The sequence below is a fragment of the Diprion similis genome, chromosome 10, assembly GCF_021155765.1.
Source record: "Diprion similis isolate iyDipSimi1 chromosome 10, iyDipSimi1.1, whole genome shotgun sequence".
NCBI lineage: Eukaryota > Metazoa > Arthropoda > Insecta > Hymenoptera > Diprionidae > Diprion > Diprion similis.
Window position 1 is genome coordinate 13041706 of NC_060114.1, and position 17507 is coordinate 13059212.

Genomic DNA, 17507 nt, shown 5'->3' on the forward strand with positions numbered 1-17507 from the left:
CATCGACACTGTGTTTTTACACCATTTCCTTCAATTATCCAGGATTTCGGTACTTCCGAAACAGACCCGTCATCCAAAAATGTTATAACTACATATGTTTCCTTATTAACTTCGTTGTTTGGTGAATCCATTGCTAAACGATCCTGAAAAAATCCTACCAGCAGTTACGTGTACATGAAATTGGATTCATTTTCAACACTTACATGTCTTTGAAAATCTATAGATAAATTAAAGGGCGTATATACACCTTGAAAATGAGTTTTTCAAATCACTATGGTATACTTTACAGGAATAATTTATTGACTCAGTTTTCATACAGTAGGTTACTAGTATTCTAAATTGTTATTCACAGCTATTTTGGATTTTAAGGACTTTGCCTCAGATAGTTGCAGGTGGTTGAAGAAGCGTGGGAGTCATAGAGTACAGGTTGTATCAATCATATAAACCTTTTCAAATTTGCAGGGAAGTTTCTACATTCAAGTCATTTTGAGCCAAGGCAATAATATTCAGAAATGAGATCAACTTCCATAAATGGAAACAGATAACGCAGTTTATTCCCAAACACAAACGAAAAAAAAGCTAAAAATCCGAAAATTTTCTATCCAGGAATTGAATTCATCAAATATCATTGATTGGCTCAAAATACATTGAAGAAAATTCCCTGCAAATTTCAAAAGGTTACAATGACAATACAACCTGTAGCCTACGACAACCATTTTTTCTTCAACTATTTGCAATTATCTACGGCAAAGTCCTCAAAATCCAAAATAGCAATTATACTTTGAAATGCTAGTAATCTGCCGTATGAAAACTGAGTCAATAAACGATTCCTGTAAGGCATACCAGTGACTTAAAAAACTTATTTTCAATACACCCCCTTAATTCTACGAACAGCTGTCGATGCAAAACTAATTATTTATATGTAACAGTGGAATTATTACAAAAGTCCCAGTCGTGTTTGGACATTTTAATTTTATACATTTTCTTTTGATTTGATTAGGTGATATGTTTTTGGTTTCGGATAAGGTTTTCTGGGAAATTACTTTTATGCCAAGTTTTGATGATTCACACGGATTACTGTAAAGTGACTCTGTCCTCGAAAAACATTTGACTGAAACGCATGGTACATTATTTTCCTCGAATATGTCAATTACTTCGGCTAACGAATTATCTTCCAGCAAGCAATACTTATTTTTTTCTGTTTTGGATATTATGAAGGTCTTGTATTGCAAATGAGTAATTAATCTATTTGTTGATAATAAGTTTGGATTTGCTTTACAATGAACAACTGGATACTGAGGTTGAATATTGGAAGTCAGTACTGAAATTTTGTTTTCTTCCAGAAGACGATTTGCAAGTTCCTGTAACGGTTTCCCACAGTTTTTAATTTTTTTTTTTATCTTCTGCATTTTATTTTCAAACTTGAAACAACTAAAATTGTCTAGACAGCCAAAAGTTCTAACATCATCTGGAAGGTGTATTAAGTTATGGACATTGTACGACATATATTCTTGCCCATAGAGCTCCCCATATTTTGAGACAAAATCTGATAATAACCACTGTGCATAATCTACTCCAGATAAACAAAGCTCAGGATCAACCAAAATACGTATCGCGACGCTAGGAGATAAAAAGTGGTCATAGTACTCTTTAGACATGTATGGTTTTAGTAAAACAGGTCCAGTATAAAGCAAAAACTGACGAAACTCTGTAGCCTTCCATCTATCAACATCGTCCAATCCTCTAGGCATTCGTGCAAATTCAGGTGTAATGAAAACCTTCATTTGTCTTAAAATTTCAGATATTGTATTTAATACGGCTGTTGGTAATCTAACATCTTTCTTCCCTTTAGTCCAAAATTGGAGAAGACGCTTCATCACACCTAAACACACTAAATGCATATAATCTAAAGGAATGTGTGATACCATGCCGATGTTAAGATGCTCCAGCTTAGAATCTCCTGTATGATGCTCACCCTGAATCCTATTTTTAAATGACTCATCGCTTCGCAGAGCAGAAATTATCTCTGGATAAGTTACCCTATGCTTTACGTAATCACCTTCTTGTATGCATTTCGAACACGCGAAGTAGCCGCAATGGCCTTTGGTATACGTTATAAATGATCTTGCAGGTGCATCACATAATATTGCGTTGATACTGATTTTACATCTACTATAGCTGTCGACCGATATGCCATCTTGCAATACTTCTCTCATTTCATCAACAAAGGGTGTAAGAAATTCGTTCGCATCTCCAGGTTTAGACATGCCATGAAATATACCGATTACAAAGGGTTCTGTATAACAATCAAGCGATTCTATTGATCCCATTATAGGCCAAAATTGGCTACCCGAACTCTTTGATAGTGGCAAACCATCACAATTGATATTCAATTTTAGGTCTTTTGGTACAAGTGTACTATATTTTTTCAACGACTGTTGTAACTCTGAAACGAGCCCAAAATGTATATATTGACCCCCACAGGTCAAGCTTTGTATTTTTGAAGAAATATGTCGCGATGTTTTCATTAAACTGCGCCCGCTCTTGGGTAATTCCGTATGACCGTGTTGTCGCAAAACTTTCAACAACCTATTAATGGTATTATGTGGGACGTTGCATTCTACGATCAACTTTTGTAAGTCTTGCTTGAGACTCGTCTCTTCGTTAGCCTCAGTATTGGTATTCGGGAATTCTAGACTCATATCCAATGGTGTATTACTATCTTTTGAGTTACGATCATTATTTTCTGCAAAAGTTAATTCTGTCGCCGTATTATCAGAAACATCTGAAAGAACAGACGATCTACTCGACTCGGTAAATGTGAGCAAGCTTTCACTTGCCAATTCCAGTTTTGGAGATTCTGTCGGATTAAATTCATGATGATCAAAACTAGTTGACGGAATGCATGATGCAATAGTTGTCCGAGTAAGTTCAGAAGCGATTTGATTTTTACGTCTTTTCGATAAATAGCGAATATCCTTAGGCATTTTGAATCAATTAGTATCACAGGGCTAGAATGAAGGCGACAGATATATGAAAATATCTATGGAAATTGAGGTTAGAATTCCGTCAGCTAATTCTATACAGAAATTATAGGCATAATATAAAATGATAATTTCATTACCTGCGATTATAGTTACTATCAAAACTCCACGACACAGATCGATGTAATTCTCACTGGGTATGGTCAGCTGCACAATTTATTTAATTCACAGTTTTTCACAAGCCGGCCGGTGCACATGTAACACGCTCGGACGCTTGGGGCACAGGCTTGGGGACGCTGCCGGGATGCTTCCACCACGGCACCGCATTGGACGCATGGCCGAAACGCGGGAATACATAATAAAAATGGCGAAATGATCAACGTGCGCGGGCGGCGCGCGTCATATATATATATATATATATATATATATATATATATATATATATATATATATATATATATATATATATATATATATATATATATTCCATGCAAATTAATTGGCGCGCTTTCAAACCGCTAGACGTGACGTAACATCAATATAACATCCACCTAACGGGTTTCACATATACTTAACCGATATTATACGTTATTCTGTGGGGCTCTGATTACATAACAGTGTCATTACATTTGTTATATACGAGTGACCACAGCATGTAATATTACATTGATGTTGATGTAAGGTAACAGATGTAAAGTTGCTTTGTGGGTCCCATGATACGTAACGGAGACGTAACGTGTTTGCTGGGACCTCTGTAGGATACAAAATGTGTCATATTGTATTGTTATTATTTTACGTAATGTTGAATAAAATTGATAATACCTACATAAATTTCGCCAAATTTTTGAACTGTCTTCGCAGATCTTGGTCAAACGATGCTCCTAATACTGGTTTTACGACTTGGGGTTCAATCAGTCTGTAAAGGTTAGTTTGATTCGATTCTGGGATGCGAAGTTTTCAACTCGAAAAAAAAGAAGCTAATCCTGTGCATATTTTCATTCGAAATTTGGCAGATTTTGGTAAATATTAAAAGTAAATTCTTGATGCACGATACCGACGTAATTTTGCGGCAGTAGTCAATTGAACGCAGTTCCGATACGCTGTGAGCTACGCATCGGAAGTTACAGCCGAAAAACAAAACGTTCGTTGCGTGGTTTTTCTGCTCCCGATTTTTAGGATGTGATTCCTCTGCCCATGTTCCTACGCACTATTTTCTGAGTTCCTGAACATCCAATTAGCCTAGAAATGGTCATACGAATCAATTCGAAGACCGAAAAATTTCGACATCGAAAATCAAGAAAAAACTAGGGCTAACCCCTTTGGATTTTTGGCGGAGGATTCTAAGGTTTTGGAAAGTGCTGCGATGAATTCTGCAAGGCCCTATTCCGACGTAATTTTGCGAGAGAAATCGATGAGGCGCAGTCCCAATACGCTGCGAGCGATAGCTGAAAAGTTACGGCCGAAAAACTCATGATTTTCATCGGCATTTCTCTGCTGCTGGTCCTACGCTCCTTTCGATGTGTTTTCTGAGTTCCTGGGGGTCGAATTACTCTGGAAATGGTCATACAGATCGATTCGGAGACGAGAAAATTTGGGCTCCGAAAATGACGAAAAAAGTAAGGCTAACCCCTTTGTATTTTTAGCGAAAATTTCGACGACTTTGAAAAGTGCTGCAATTAATTCTTTGAGGCACTATTCCGACGTAATTTTGCGAGAGGAATCGATTGAGCACAGTCCCAATACGCTGCGAGCGATAGCAGAAAAGTTACGGCCAAAAAACTCGTGATTTTCATCGGCATTTCTCTGCTGCTGGTCCTACGCTCTTTTCGATGTGTTTTGTGAGTTCCTGGAGGTCGAATTACTCTAGAAATGGTCATACAGATCGATTCGGAGACGAGAAATTTTCGGCTCCGGAAATGACGAAAAAAGTAAGGCTAACCCCTTTGTATTTTTAGTGAAAATTTCGACGACTTTGAAAAAAGCTGCAATTAATTCTTTGAGGCACTATTCCGACGTAATTTTGCGAGAGGAATCGATAAAGCGCAGTCCCAATACGCTGCGAGCGATAGCTGAAAAGATACGGCCGAAAAACTCATGATTTTCATCGGCATTTCTCTGCTGCCGGTCCTACGCTCTTTTCGATGTGTTTTCTGAGTTCCTGGGGGTCGAATTACTCTAGAAATGGTCATACAGATCGATTCGGAGACGAGAAATTTTCGGCTCCGAAAATGACGAAAAAAGTAAGGCTAACCCCTTTGTATTTTTAGCGAAAATTTCGACGACTTTGAAAAGTGCTGCAATTAATTCTTTGAGGCACTATTCCGACGTAATTTTGCGAGAGGAATCGATTGAGCACAGTCCCAATACGCTGCGAGCGATAGCAGAAAAGTTACGGCCAAAAAACTCGTGATTTTCATCGGCATTTCTCTGCTGCTGGTCCTACGCTCTTTTCGATGTGTTTTGTGAGTTCCTGGAGGTCGAATTACTCTAGAAATGGTCATACAGATCGATTCGGAGACGAGAAATTTTCGGCTCCGGAAATGACGAAAAAAGTAAGGCTAACCCCTTTGTATTTTTAGTGAAAATTTCGACGACTTTGAAAAAAGCTGCAATTAATTCTTTGAGGCACTATTCCGACGTAATTTTGCGAGAGGAATCGATTAAGCGCAGTCCCAATACGCTGCGAGCGATAGCTGAAAAGTTACGGCCGAAAAACTCATGATTTCCATCGGCATTTCTCTGCTGCACGTCCTACGCTCTTTTCGATGTGTTTTCTGAGTTCCTGGGGGTCGAATTACTCTAGCAATGGTCATACAGATCGATTCGGAGACGAGAAAATTTGGGCTCCGAAAATGACGACAAAAGCAAGGCTAACCCCTTTGTATTTTTAGCGAAAATTTCGACGACTTTGAAAAAAGCTGCAATTAATTCTTTGAGGCACTATTCCGACGTAATTTTGCGAGAGCAATCGATTAAGCGCAGTCCCAATACGCTGCGAGCGATAGCTAAAAAGTTACGGCCGAAAAACTGATGATTTCCATCGGCATTTCTCTGCTGCACGTCCTACGCTCTTTTCGATGTGTTTTCTGAGTTCCTGGGGGTCGAATTACTCTAGAAATGGTCATACAAATCGATTCGGAGACGAGAAAATTTGGGCTCCGAAAATGACGAAAAAAGTAAGGCTAACCCCTTTGTATTTTTGGCGGAAATTTCGACGACTTTGAAAAAAGCTGCAATTAATTCTTTGAGGCACTATTTCGACGTAATTTTGCGAGAGCAATCGATTAGGCGCAGTCCCAATACGCTGCGAGCGATAGCTGAAAAGTTACGGCCGAAAAACTCATGATTTTCATCGGCATTTCTGTGCTGCTGGTCCTACGCTCTTTTGGATGTGTTTTCTGAATTCCGGGGGGTCGAATTACTCTAGAAATGGTCATACAGATCGATTCGGAGACGAGAAATTTTCAGCTCCGAAAATGACGAAAAAAGTAAGGCTAACCCCTTTGTATTTTTGGCGAAAATTTCGATGACTTTGAAAAGTGCTGCAATTAATTCTTTGAGGCACTATTCCGACGTAATTTTCTGCGAGGAATCGATTGAGCGCAGTCCCAATACGCTGCGAGCGATAGCTGAAAAGTTACGGCCGAAAAACTCATGATTTTCATCGGCATTTCTCTGCTGCCGGTCCTACGCTCTTTTCGATGTGTTTTCTGAGTTCCTGGGGGTCGAATTACTCTAGAAATGGTCATACAGATCGATTCGGAGACGAGAAATTTTCAGCTCCGAAAATGACGAAAAAAGTAAGGCTAACCCCTTTGTATTTTTCGCGAAAATTTCGACGACTTTGAAAAGTGCTGCAATTAATTCTTTGAGGCACTATTCCGACGTAATTTTCTGCGAGGAATCGATTAAGCGCAGTCCCAATACGCTGCAAGCGATAGCTGAAAAGTTACGGCCGAAAAACTCATGATTTTCATCGGCATTTCTCTGCTGCCGGTCCTACGCTCTTTTCGATGTGTTTTCTGAGTTCCGGGGGGTCGAATTACTCTAGAAACGGTCATGCAGATCGATTCGGCGACGAAAAATTTTCAGCTCCAAAAATGACGAAAAAAGTAAGGCTAACCCCTTTGTATTTTTGGCGAAAATTTCGACGACTTTGAAAAGTGCTGCAATTAATTCTTTGAGGCACTATTCCGACGTAATTTTCTGCGAGAAATCGATTAAGCGCAGTCCCAATACGCTGCGAGCGATAGCTAAAAAGTTACGGCCGAAAAACTGATGATTTCCATCGGCATTTCTCTGCTGCACGTCCTACGCTCTTTTCGATGTGTTTTCTGAGTTCCTGGGGGTCGAATTACTGTGAAAATGGTCATACAGATCGATTCGGAGACGAGAAAATTTGGGCTCCGAAAATGACGAAAAAAGTAAGGCTAACCCCTTTGTATTTTTGGCGAAAATTTCGACGACTTTGAAAAAAGCTGCAATTAATTCTTTGAGGGACTATACCGACGTAATTTTGCGAGAGCAATCGATTTAGCGCAGTCCCAATACGCTGCGAGCGATAGCTGAAAAGTTACGGCCGAAAAACTCATGATTTTCATCGGCATTTCTGTGCTGCTGGTCCTACGCTCTTTTGGATGTGTTTTCTGAGTTCCTGGGGGTCGAATTACTCTAGAAATGGTCATACAGATCGATTCGGAGACGAGAAATTTTCAGCTCCGAAAATGACGAAAAAAGTAAGGCTAACCCCTTTGTATTTTTGGCGAAAATTTCGACGACTTTGAAAAGTGCTGCGATTAATTCTTTGAGGCCTTATTCCGGCGTAATTTTCTGCGAGGAATCGATTGAGCGCAGTCCCAATACGCTACGAGCGATAGCTGAAAAGTTACGGCCGTAAAACTCATAATTTTCATCGGCATTTCTCTGCTGCCGGTCCTACGCTCTTTTCGATGTGTTTTCTGAGTTCCTGGGGGTCGAATTACTCTAGAAATGGTCATGCAGATCGATTCGGAGACGAAAAATTTTCCGCTCCGAAAATGACAAAAAAAGTAAGGCTAACCCCTTTGTATTTTTGGCGAAAATTTCGACAACTTTGAAAAAAGCTGCAATTAATTCTTTGAGGCACTATTCCGACGTAATTTTGCGAGAGCAATCGATTAAGCGCAGTCCCAATACGCTGCGAGCGATAGCTGAAAAGTTACGGCCGAGAAACTCATGATTCTCATCGACATTTCTCTGCTGCTGGTCCTACGCTCTTTTCGATGTGTTTTCTGAGTTCCTGGGGGTCGAATTACTCTAGAAACGGTCATACAGATCGATTCGGCGACGAAAAATTTTCAGCTCCGAAAATGACGAAAAAAGTAAGGCTAACCCCTTTGTATTTTTGGCGAAAATTTCGACGACTTTGAAAAGTGCTGCAATTAATTCTTTGAGGCACTATTCCGACGTAATTTTCTGCGAGGAATCGATTAAGCGCAGTCCCAATACGCTGCAAGCGATAGCTGAAAAAATACGGCCGAAAAACTCATGATTTTCATCGGCATTTCTCTGCTGCCGGTCCTACGCTCTTTTCGATGTGTTTTCTGAGTTCCGGGGGGTCGAATTACTCTAGAAACGGTCATGCAGATCGATTCGGCGACGAAAAATTTTCAGCTCCAAAAATGACGAAAAAAGTAAGGCTAACCCCTTTGTATTTTTGGCGAAAATTTCGACGACTTTGAAAAGTGCTGCAATTAATTCTTTAAGGCACTATTCCGACGTAATTTTCTGCGAGAAATCGATTAAGCGCAGTCCCAATACGCTGCGAGCGATAGCTAAAAAGTTACGGCCGAAAAACTGATGATTTCCATCGGCATTTCTCTGCTGCACGTCCTACGCTCTTTTGGATGTGTTTTCTGAGTTCCTGGGGGTCGAATTACTCTAGAAATGGTCATACAGATCGATTCGGAGACGAGAAAATTTGGGCTCCGAAAATGACGACAAAAGTAAGGCTAACCCCTTTGTATTTTTGGCGAAAATTTCGACGACTTTGAAAAAAGCTGCAATTAATTCTTTGAGGCACTATTCCGACGTAATTTTGCGAGAGCAATCGATTAAGCGCAGTCCCAATACGCTGCGAGCGATAGCTAAAAAGTTACGGCCGAAAAACTGATGATTTCCATCGGCATTTCTCTGCTGCACGTCCTACGCTCTTTTCGATGTGTTTTCTGAGTTCCTGGGGGTCGAATTACTCTAGAAATGGTCATACAGATCGATTCGGAGACGAGAAAATTTGGGCTCCGAAAATGACGAAAAAAGTAAGGCTAACCCCTTTGTATTTTTGGCGAAAATTTCGACGACTTTGAAAAAAGCTGCAATTAATTCTTTGAGGCACTATTCCGACGTAATTTTGCGAGAGCAATCGATTAAGCGCAGTCCCAATACGCTGCGAGCGATAGCTGAAAAGTTACGGCCGAAAAACTCTTGATTTTCATCGGCATTTCTGTGCTGCTGGTCCTACGCTCTTTTGGATGTGTTTTCTGAGTTCCTGGGGGTCGAATTACTCTAGAAATGGTCATACAGATCGATTCGGAGACGAGAAAATTTGGGCTCCGAAAATGACGACAAAAGTAAGGCTAACCCCTTTGTATTTTTGGCGAAAATTTCGACGACTTTGAAAAAAGCTGCAATTAATTCTTTGAGGCACTATTCCGACGTAATTTTGCGAGAGCAATCGATTAAGCGCAGTCCCAATACGCTGCGAGCGATAGCTAAAAAGTTACGGCCGAAAAACTGATGATTTCCATCGGCATTTCTCTGCTGCACGTCCTACGCTCTTTTCGATGTGTTTTCTGAGTTCCTGGGGGTCGAATTACTCTAGAAATGGTCATACAGATCGATTCGGAGACGAGAAAATTTGGGCTCCGAAAATGACGAAAAAAGTAAGGCTAACCCCTTTGTATTTTTGGCGAAAATTTCGACGACTTTGAAAAAAGCTGCAATTAATTCTTTGAGGCACTATTCCGACGTAATTTTGCGAGAGCAATCGATTAAGCGCAGTCCCAATACGCTGCGAGCGATAGCTGAAAAGTTACGGCCGAAAAACTCTTGATTTTCATCGGCATTTCTGTGCTGCTGGTCCTACGCTCTTTTGGATGTGTTTTCTGAGTTCCTGGGGGTCGAATTACTCTAGAAATGGTCATACAGATCGATTCGGAGACGAGAAAATTTGGGCTCCGAAAATGACGACAAAAGTAAGGCTAACCCCTTTGTATTTTTGGCGAAAATTTCGACGACTTTGAAAAAAGCTGCAATTAATTCTTTGAGGCACTATTCCGACGTAATTTTGCGAGAGCAATCGATTAAGCGCAGTCCCAATACGCTGCGAGCGATAGCTAAAAAGTTACGGCCGAAAAACTGATGATTTCCATCGGCATTTCTCTGCTGCACGTCCTACGCTCTTTTCGATGTGTTTTCTGAGTTCCTGGGGGTCGAATTACTCTAGAAATGGTCATACAGATCGATTCGGAGACGAGAAAATTTGGGCTCCGAAAATGACGAAAAAAGTAAGGCTAACCCCTTTGTATTTTTGGCGAAAATTTCGACGACTTTGAAAAAAGCTGCAATTAATTCTTTGAGGCACTATTCCGACGTAATTTTGCGAGAGCAATCGATTAAGCGCAGTCCCAATACGCTGCGAGCGATAGCTGAAAAGTTACGGCCGAAAAACTCTTGATTTTCATCGGCATTTCTGTGCTGCTGGTCCTACGCTCTTTTGGATGTGTTTTCTGAGTTCCTGGGGGTCGAATTACTCTAGAAATGGTCATACAGATCGATTCGGAGACGAGAAAATTTGGGTTCCGAAAATGACGACAAAAGTAAGGCTAACCCCTTTGTATTTTTGGCGAAAATTTCGACGACTTCGAAAAAAGCTGCAATTAATTCTTTGAGGCACTATTCCGACGTAATTTTGCGAGAGCAATCGATTAAGCGCAGTCCCAATACGCTGCGAGCGATAGCTAAAAAGTTACGGCCGAAAAACTGATGATTTCCATCGGCATTTCTCTGCTGCACGTCCTACGCTCTTTTCGATGTGTTTTCTGAGTTCCTGGGGGTCGAATTACTCTAGAAATGGTCATACAGATCGATTCGGAGACGAGAAAATTTGGGCTCCGAAAATGACGAAAAAAGTAAGGCTAACCCCTTTGTATTTTTGGCGAAAATTTCGACGACTTTGAAAAAAGCTGCAATTAATTCTTTGAGGCACTATTCCGACGTAATTTTGCGAGAGCAATCGATTTAGCGCAGTCCCAATACGCTGCGAGCGATAGCTGAAAAGTTACGGCCGAAAATCTCATGATTTTCATCGGCATTTCTGTGCTGCTGGTCCTACGCTCTTTTGGATGTGTTTTCTGAGTTCCTGGGGGTCGAATTACTCTAGAAATGGTCATACAGATCGATTCGGAGACGAGAAATTTTCAGCTCCGAAAATGACGAAAAAAGTAAGGCTAACCCCTTTGTATTTTTGGCGAAAATTTCGATGACTTTGAAAAGTGCTGCAATTAATTCTTTGAGGCACTATTCCGACGTAATTTTATGCGAGGAATCGATTGAGCGCAGTCCCAATACGCTACGAGCGATAGCTGAAAAGTTACGGCCGTAAAACTCATAATTTTCATCGGCATTTCTCTGCTGCCGGTCCTACGCTCTTTTCGATGTGTTTTCTGAGTTCCTGGGGGTCGAATTACTCTAGAAATGGTCATACAGATCGATTCGGAGACGAAAAATTTTCGGCTCCGAAAATGACAAAAAAAGTAAGGCTAACCCCTTTGTATTTTTGGCGAAAATTTCGACAACTTTGAAAAAAGCTGCAATCAATTCTTTGAGGCACTATTCCGACGTAATTTTGCGAGAGCAATCGATTAAGCGCAGTCCCAATACGCTGCGAGCGATAGCTGAAAAGTTACGGCCGAAAAACTCATGATTTTCATCGGTATTTCTGTGCTGCTGGTCCTACGCTCTTTTGGATGTGTTTTCTGAGTTCCTGGGGGTCGAATTACTCTAGAAATGGTCATACAGATCGATTCGGAGACGAAAAATTTTCGGCTCCGGAAATGACGAAAAAAGTAAGGCTAACCCCTTTGTATTTTTGGCGAAAATTTCGACGACTTTGAAAAAAGCTGCAATTAATTCTTTGAGGCACTATTCCGACGTAATTTTGCGAGAGCAATCGATTAAGCGCAGTCCCAATACGCTGCGAGCGATAGCTGAAAAGTTACGGCCGAAAAACTGATGATTTCCATCGGCATTTCTCTGCTGCACGTCCTACGCTCTTTTCGATGTGTTTTCTGAGTTCCTGGGGGTCGAATTACTCTAAAAATGGTCATACAGATCGATTCGGAGACGAGAAATTTTCAGCTCCGAAAATGACGAAAAAAGTAAGGCTAACCCCTTTGTATTTTTGGCGAAAATTTCGACGACTTTGAAAAGTGCTGCAATCAATTCTTTGAGGCACTATTCCGACGTAATTTTCTGCGAGAAATCGATTAAGCGCAGTCCCAATACGCTGCGAGCGATAGCTAAAAAGTTACGGCCGAAAAACTGATGATTTCCATCGGCATTTCTCTGCTGCACGTCCTACGCTCTTTTCGATGTGTTTTCTGAGTTCCTGGGGGTCGAATCACTCTAGAAATGGTCATACAGATCGATTCGGAGACGAGAAATTTTCAGCTCCGAAAATGACGAAAAAAATAAGGCTAACCCCTTTGTATTTTTGGCGAAAATTTCGATGACTTTGAAAAGTGCTGCAATTAATTCTTTGAGGCCTTATTCCGGCGTAATTTTCTGCGAGGAATCGATTGAGCGCAGTCCCAATACGCTACGAGCGATAGCTGAAAAGTTACGGCCGTAAAACTCATAATTTTCATCGGCATTTCTCTGCTGCCGGTCCTACGCTCTTTTCGATGTGTTTTCTGAGTTCCTGGGGGTCGAATTACTCTGGAAATGGTCATACAGATCGATTCGGAGACGAAAAATTTTCGGCTCCGAAAATGACAAAAAAAGTAAGGCTAACCCCTTTGTATTTTTGGCGAAAATTTCGACAACTTTGAAAAAAGCTGCAATTAATTCTTTGAGGCACTATTCCGACGTAATTTTGCGAGAGCAATCGATTAAGCGCAGTCCCAATACGCTGCGAGCGATAGCTGAAAAGTTACGGTCGAAAAACTCATGATTTTCATCGGCATTCCTTTGCTGCCGGTCCTACGCTCTTTTCGATGTGTTTTCTGAGTTCCTGGGGGTCGAATTACTCTAGAAATGGTCATACAGATCGATTCGGAGACGAGAAATTTTCGGCTCCGAATATGACGAAAAAAGTAAGGCTAACCCCTTTGTATTTTTGGCGAAAATTTCGATGACTTCGAAAAAAGCTGCAATTATCTCTTTGAGGCACTAATCCGACGTAATTTTGCAAGAGGAATCGATTAAGCGCAGTCCCAATACGCTGCGAGCGATAGCTGAAAAGTTACGGCCGAAAAACTCATTATTTTCATTGGCATTTCTCTGCTGCCGGTCCTACGCTCTTTCCGATGTGTTTTCTGAGTTCCTGGGGGTCGAATTACTCTAGAAATGGTCATACAGATCGATTCGGAGACGAGAAATTTTCGGCTCCGAAAATGACGAAAAAAGTAAGGCTAACCCCTTCGGATTTTTGCCGAAAATTTCGACGACTTTGAAAAGTGCTGCAATTAATTCTTTGAGGCACTATTCCGACGTAATTTCGCGAGAGGAATCGATTAAGCGCAGTCCCAATACGCTGCGAGCGATAGCTGAAAAGTTACGGCCGAAAAACTCATGATTTTCATCGGCATTTCTCTGCTGCTGGTCCTACGCTCTTTTCGATGTGTTTTCTGAGTTTCTGGTGGTCCCATTACTCTAGAAAGGGTCATACTAATTGATTTTGAGGCGAAAGCTTTCCGAGCTCTGAAAATCGCAAGAAAAGCAAGGTTTGCAACCCGCATTGATTCTTGCAGTTCATTCTTGGTGGATTTCGGTAAATGCTGAAATCTATCAAACCCAATGTCGACGTCATTCCGCGGGAGGAATACATTGCGCAGTCTTGACACGCTGTGAGCAACGAAACAAAACACACGTCTGAAAAACATAAAATTTGCACCGAGTTTTTCAAGTGGTCGAAATAAAAAATCAGAACACCATAGGTGTAAAGTTTCCCATTCAGTTTATTTAGTATACCTTAGTTTTAGTACAACTTTTCAGACGTCAGTGTATACTATTTTCCTCAGTCTCTGAACAGTATAATTATAACATGTCACACCAATACATTATACTAATTACTACATACTATAGCAATAATTATTGTAGTATTACTCTAATTGATATAACCATAGTATAATATTTCCAACAGTATCGAGTTGAAGACAAAAAAATGACGTACAATGAACTAACATTACATAACAATTCTGACTGCTAATTGAGGTAAGAACCTGTGATGTACATTGCATTAAGCATAACAGAAACAATGTTGTATGCGATAATAATTATTGTAATTCGTAAGCGTAATTCAATTCACAGCCTGAGTACAGATGCAATGTACCTCTACAGGATACGAGATATATAATATTGTGTTGTTACCACTTTAATTAACCTGGAATAAAATGAATAACACCTATATGAATTTCACCATATTTGTTTCCTATTTTCTCTGCTGTTGGTCCCACGATGCTTTAAATACTTTTTATGCAATCCTTGGGGTCCAATCAGTCTCGAAAGGGCCGTTCTCATCGATTCTGAGGTGAACAGTTTTCCACTTGAAAAAAAGGAAGGTTCACCCCTTTAAATATCTTTATTCGAAATTTGGCCGATTTTGAGAAATATTAGAAGCAATTCTTTGATGCATTATATCAACGTAATTTTGCAAGAAGAATCGATAGAGTGCTGTCCGAATACGTTGTAAGCAACGTGTCAAGATCATCGAGTTACAGCCAAAAAAATAAAGGTTTTCTTCGTAATTCATCTGCTGTTACATGGAGAGTATCAGACCGCCGATTCTGATGAAACTTTCAGGGTATTTCTTTCGCCCAAAGTATGGGGCTTCGAATGTGCAGGAACAAACATTGTATAACTAAATCTCAGGTCATGTAAGCGCCGCGGTAACATTCGGCAACCAGTCCTTAAAATGTCTCAAAATTGACCAAGAGCATAATAATATTTTGCAAGCATTTTGTAATATGTCTGTTACTTCAAACTGTACACTAACGAAATCCTGTAAAAAGTACCTACAATCTTACACACCTTTCACAACTCTACTTGTACTGCCACAGACAGTCGGTGCGGATATCGCGAATTTCATGTACATTATTATCTGATTTTGATTTTCATCTTACTCGTACTTCACATCCATGTATTCCACTCTGTTTACAATCTTTGATGTAACGAGGCGTGATCTTTCGAAATGACAGCTAAATTTTAATTGGTTATCTTTTATCATTCAAATCGAGCAAACTTCTAGTTAAATGGAAAATAACTACTGCAATACAGGCTTAACTACAAAGGGAAGTCAAGAGGAATGGTTTCAATATCTTACCAATATTCACCCGCGTCAGCGACGTGTATAACCCCTAAAAATACCAATTCAAATTCCGTTATAACTTTTGCAGATTCAGGCGCAGCCGGTGAACAGAGGCAACGGTACTTCCGGGTTTCAGCAGCCGTTTTCTTCGTCAGTCAGTCAAGTTCCGGGGTTTGGGCAATTCGTTCGACCCGAGACCAGCCAAAATCAGTTCCCCAACTGCCAGCAAATGCAAAATTACGGGAATCCTTACGGGATGAATCAGCAGGGTACGTGAATTGATAGCGTTTTACACGATCCACTTCCAACATATCCTTTCAAGTTCATCTTACATCGATTCGCAGGTGCGCCTGGACAGAACTATAATTTCGGCCACCCGATGCAGCAGGACCCGTTACTCATTAATCAGCAACAGCAACAGCAAAACTCCGACCCGTGTCCCTGTGTCCCGTTCAACGGAAATCCCTGTCTCTGTCCCCAGCCGATGGTACCAACCCAGGTGCCGCCGAGCGGCGGTTACCTTCCGCAAAACATCCTGGATCAAATCCGTAGCTGCGTCACAAATACCACGCCGATTTTCATCCTTCCAAACAACCAAACGATCCCACAACAGCAGGCCCAACAAGCTCCACAAACTCCACAACAACCACAGGTTAATGTTGGATATCCACAGGCGACGACTTACTATCCACCGGTTGGTGGAATCGGCTGGCCTCCCTCAGCACCTATTGCAATTTCCCCAGCACCATGCTACTCGTACCCCTTCGCACTACCGGTCTACGATCAACTTGGAAATCACAATCTAACAGCGCCGAATGGAAACCCAGTGAACTGCAGTTACTGCAAGAGGAAGTGTAATTTTCAGCAGTTCACATCTGAGGAGAGCGATAGTCATCGGTGCTCTCCTGGTAGCGACGACACCGTCTGCACGAAGGCCAACTGTCCCTCTTCCATAAGCCTGCAGGCTCTGGCTTCCCAGTTTCTGTCGATCCAGGGCGTGATACCGTGCGCGGCGACAAGACTGGTGCTCAGAAAAGTTCCCGGTTCGAACGTCACGACGACGATGGAGGAGACGATGGAAAGAGCTCAGAAGGCGATCGCTGCGTTGAGCAGGGACCAACTGATCGCCGAGACGAGGAACGCGCAGCAGGTGAACGGCCTGATAAACCTCCATATGGTAGCCAATCCACCGCAGAATATCGTCCCGATTTTGACGATGCTGCAGCTCAAGGTGAACAGTCTTAAGGCTTTCGTTGAGAACCTGGTGAACAGGAGCATCACTGAATGTCAGAGCATTGGGGCCGAAGGTAACACCAACCTGGACCCGATGATCCTGAGTATAAAGTCCGACGCTGAGCTGAGGGAACTCCTTGCTACTCTGAGACGAAGAGAGTGCGAGGAACGTGTCAATGTCAACTATGCGCCCTATCATTCCCAGCGTGTCGTGGCCGAGAGTCGTTTAAGAAATTTTCAGAACAAAATCAGCCAGGTGGAAGAGGAAATGGAAAGACGCAGAGCTTCCGCAATGCCCTGGGCTAATTCTTCGTGTAATAATGGTCAGAAATGCTCATCTGGCGGGAGAAATACTCTCTGGAATTTTCAGAGAAACCAGTCCTACGGCGCTCAGGGCTTCAACCAATCGTTCAACACTTCTCAGACCAGTGAGGGTTTTGGTGGAGGATTCGATTCGCCCAATCCGTTCATGGTTCAAGTTCAAAACCCACGTCGGTTGAACCTTAAGCCGAACTGTGGAAGCCCTCAAACGACTTACAACCCCTCGTCAGAGGGGCAAAATTCGGCTTCACCCGAAGCCTTTGCGGTAAGCAAACTGGAGAACGAGGTTAAAGAATGCCGTCATGATGATGCCGCGGATAGCGAAGGACCATCCAAAGAATCTACCGATGGCAATGGCCAGGTCAGCGCAGAGGGTAAAAAAAAACTCAAAATACACATTGACG